Below are 4603 nucleotides of genomic sequence, written 5' to 3' on the forward strand. Positions count from 1 at the left end.
ATGAGAATGATAGCTACAGGAAATTATTCTTAAATATTTCTTAAGACCTGAAAATGCGGTTTGCTGCAGCGTAACACACAAACACTGAAATGGAAGTCAGTGAATACAGATGTTTGAAATTAGGTATTTTTGAAAAATTAATGCACAAACAAGTTCTACATACTAGATTTTAACCAATCAAGGTTTTTTTTTGTGTGAGAGAACTAAGCAATCAAACATCATGAAAGTGAAGATTAATCCTTGTTTGTTATTCGCCTACTTCCTCCGATCAAGTTACAAAAATAATCATACAAAATTCAGTCCAACTAATGACAACGGAAACGTTTTATTTATTTATTTTTAAGTTATACAAATTAGCTTTACTAATGTTCACTGATAGATGTAAGATCACAGTGGACGTTAACTCATTAATTTCACTTACTTGATAACTGTCTTCCAGTGGGTTAGCGGTAAGTTTCTGGATTTACAGCGCAAAAATCCGAGATTCGATTCCCTGCAGTGGACAGAGCGCAGATTGCCCATTGTGTAGCTTTGCGCTAAAAATGCATTTGATCTCCCCTCCTGGTAGCTCAGCGGTAAGCCCGAGAGCTTGTAACTCTGAAAATCGTGTTTCGATACTCGCTATAGTGACATTGTGTAGTTCTGCGCTTAACTAAAAACAAATACTTGATAATATTCTCGTGTGTAGGGTACTTCTCGTAATTTTTAGATTTTTTATGAATCAAAATCTCAATATATATATATATACATCAATCACTGTAACAGTTGCACAAATCACAAATAATATGCTCCAGCATAATACGCATTTTATATCGCCCATATTGTTTCCCAAATTTTCAAGAAAATTCCAGACACTGAGCACACGCTTATCATGTGACTGCAAAGCTAGTTTGTTTTTAAATTTCGCGCAAAGCTACACGAGGGCTAGCTACGCTAGCCGTCCCTAATTTAGCAGTGTAAGAGCTAGTTATCACCACTCACCGCCAACTCTGGGGCTACAGAATAGTGGGATTGACCGTCACATTATAAAGCCCCCACGGCTGAAAGGGCGAGCATGTTTGGTGGGACGAAGGATTCGAACCCGCGACCCTCAGACTACGAGTCGAGTGCCCTAACTACCTGGCCATGCCGGGCCAAAAAAAATGCTAACTATTTTTTTTTAAACCTACATTATAAATATTACCAACTAGACAATTTGAGGCGCATACATTTCAGACACGATTTTCACTTGACTTAGTTATATTTATTTTGAATCGATGACGGGATTATACATACCGACATATATCAACCATAAATCATTAAAATATTATTTAAATTAATACTTAATTGCAGTTGACATAATAAGCGCTAAATATTAAGGGAGTGGAACATTACTAACAAAAACTTTATGACATATATTTTAATATTTACATTCTTAAAGAGATTAATAGTGCAAAATGAGAAACATATAAAAAAACCTATTTTTCATTCATTTCTTACTATATAATATCTACATTCTAGTAACGTAGTGCATGTAACTAAACCTTAATTTACTCAGAGTAGAGAGGACAACAAACCAAAAACCTCTAAAAATATGAACTACCAAAACACACAGAAAGTTACAGTTTATTTTAGTGCTTTGTAAAATCAAAATGTTGGGCTATTGGTTGTTAAATTTTATATTCGTAGCTTAAGTTTTAAACAAGTAGAACAATTAAAAAAAATAAAATCAAGCTAACTGATCTCAATGTTTAACTAAAAACAATATCTATGATGTTCTGTTTTTAAATATTGCAATGTTTCTCCTACATTCTAGGGTTCTAAAAAGTTTGTTTGTTCTGAATTTCGCGCAAAGCTACACGAGGGCTATTTGCGCTAGCCGTCCCTAATTTAGCAGTGGAAGACTAGAGACAAGGCAGCTAGTCATCACCACCCTCCACCAACTCTTGGGCTACTCTTTTATCAACGAATAGTGGGATTGACCGTCACATTATAATGCCCCCACGGCTGAAAGGGCGAACACGTTTGGTGGGATGGGGATGCGAACCCACGACCCGTAGATTGCGAGTCGAGCGTCCTATCCACCTGGCCATGCCGGGTCGGTTCTAAAAAGATAGTGATGTCAGTATTCAATTGCACTTTAAATTCAAATCCACACTTCAGCAGTTCATACCAGCAGTGACCTTGGAGTGTTCCTACAAAAAATGAGCATGCCCTATCCAAAAATATTTAAAAAAACATCCTCACTGCAATTGGATTTGATTGGTGGAAGCAAAGATTTCGCAATTTTGCTGTATACCTTACATGGGAGTTAAAAGAAACTAGCACGGAATCTCACTAACGACCCACCTACGTTATATGATGTACTTGTGATGCCACATAGGGTTACAAGTAAAATTTTAAAAAAATATTTTATTTAGAAAATATTCTTGAGAATTAATGATTAGTTAAATAATCCTACATGTTTTTGCTTTTTACAATTTGAGTTGAGATAAAAACTCCTATAGCCTTTCATAATAAAAAATATCACTGACGCTTTCCTTATAAATAATTTCTTATAATTTTCACGCTGTATACTAATTTTAAACATTCGTTGAACATATTCAATTATGGCTATGAATAATCCCAGCTGATTGGATTCTACATTATACACTATGTAATAACTTAGACAAGAAGAACTGCTAAAATTCTACAATAATTACAATTAATAAGATGTCTTAATTATGAGTAACAAGTAAACTGCAAAACAGCTTCTATTACTACTGTGCCCTAGGTCATCAGTTGGGTATTTATTCTCAAAGCTATCAGTATTTTTTATACCTGATAGAAAACAAGTTATATAAAGAAACACAAAAAATTACCATTTGTCAGTATCATGCAAGTGGTAGCAGAGCCTATGTAGGGATGGCTTGGATTACTCATCGAAATGGTATTTTAAATATCTCCTCAATAGGTCATCAGAACTTTACAATACTATACAGTGTTTCCTTTTATAACAATATCTATGTAATGACTGAGTCACAATTTCTGTGAGTGTCTGTAAATATCACAGCAAAAAGTTTGAATTTCTTGTTCTTCTTCTTTCTTCTGCTTCTTTTTTTATAACATGAAAACTCAAAACCCAAAACAATAGTGTCAAGCAATTTCACTGAGGTAACATAGGTTTAAACGGAGTATCCGCTTTTACAAGTATTATTAATAAGTAGCAGTAATTTAAAAAAAAATCATAATTCTAGTGTAAACGATGGTATCATTACGCCTTGAAGTGAGCTTTTTACTGTTCCTTTAAGAAGCTTAAGTACAGAATGAAACAGGAATTACCAGCCAATAATAAATAAACAATAAATATTACAGTTGGAACCTCATTGTATTTAGAATTTGGTTATAAATACAACCTTCCTATGTCTCTTGAAACACTGCATTAAGAAAACAACAACAAGCAAACAAGTAAATGAAAAAACTTTTCAAAAGTAGGATGTAAATGTAGGGATGGCTAATAACAACCCTTTAAAAACAATACAAACAATATAGTAAGGACGATACTTACACCATCCCTACATAATAGCAAAGGCAAGAATTAACATAAAGCAACATATATAACTACTAGCTGGAGTACTTGTCTCTCGGACGGAAGTTACGTAAATTCATAATTAATGAAACGTTGCTTACCTTATATGTAATTGTAAAAAACTCAAAACTGTAAATTTGTATGTATCTCCCCATGGACCCAATGAACCTTCATACTAATTTTGGTGAAGATCCATCCATACCCTGCGAAGTACTTACATGGACATTCAACAGACAGTTCTAATATATTTATATAGATTCAATCACAATTGAGTTTAATTTATCCAATCTTTATCTATTAACATTCTACTACACTGTGTGCCTGTGCTATTATGTAGGAATGATGCAAATGCCATCTCTACTATATTGTTTGCATTGTTTATGAAGGACTGATATTAGCCATCCCCTTGTGTAGCTTTGTGCATAAATAAAAAAACAAAACAAACATATTAGCCATCCATAGATTTACTTCCTTCTTTGAAATGTTATTCCTTTACCTGTACATATCAGACAATAAAGTATGGCGTAAAACTCTGATGGAAAAGCCATGTAAATTAGGAGGATTTTAGTTCGTTTGTCGAATTTTGTACAAAGCTACTCGACGTCTCTAATTTTGAAGTGATAGACTAGAGGAAAGGCAGCTAGTCAACACCACCCATAGCCAACTCTTACGCTAATTTTTATAAATAAATATTGCACGAGATTGAACTTCTCATTATAACGCTCCACGGTTGAGAGGCCGAGCATGTTCAGTGATGAGTTTCGAACCTGCGACCAGTACATTATGAGTCGAGTACCCTAACCACCAGACTATGCCAGGCACACCAAAAATGAAATTCAGTCTTAGACTAGTACTATTCCTGCTGCAGTAAAAGAGTTTGGCAACCTGTAACATTTGAACTCTTAAACATCAAAACGGTTCAAAACAAAAGACTGCTACGCAATCAACATTTATTTTAAATATTGGCTTGTTTTCTTTTTCATTTTAAATTTAAAGTAACTGTGTAAATGTTTATAAGTTATGTAATTGTTACGCCTCCAGTCGTTACTTAATTTT

Source organism: Limulus polyphemus, unplaced genomic scaffold (assembly GCF_000517525.1).
Source record: "Limulus polyphemus unplaced genomic scaffold, Limulus_polyphemus-2.1.2 Scaffold925, whole genome shotgun sequence".
Lineage (NCBI taxonomy): Eukaryota > Metazoa > Arthropoda > Merostomata > Xiphosura > Limulidae > Limulus > Limulus polyphemus.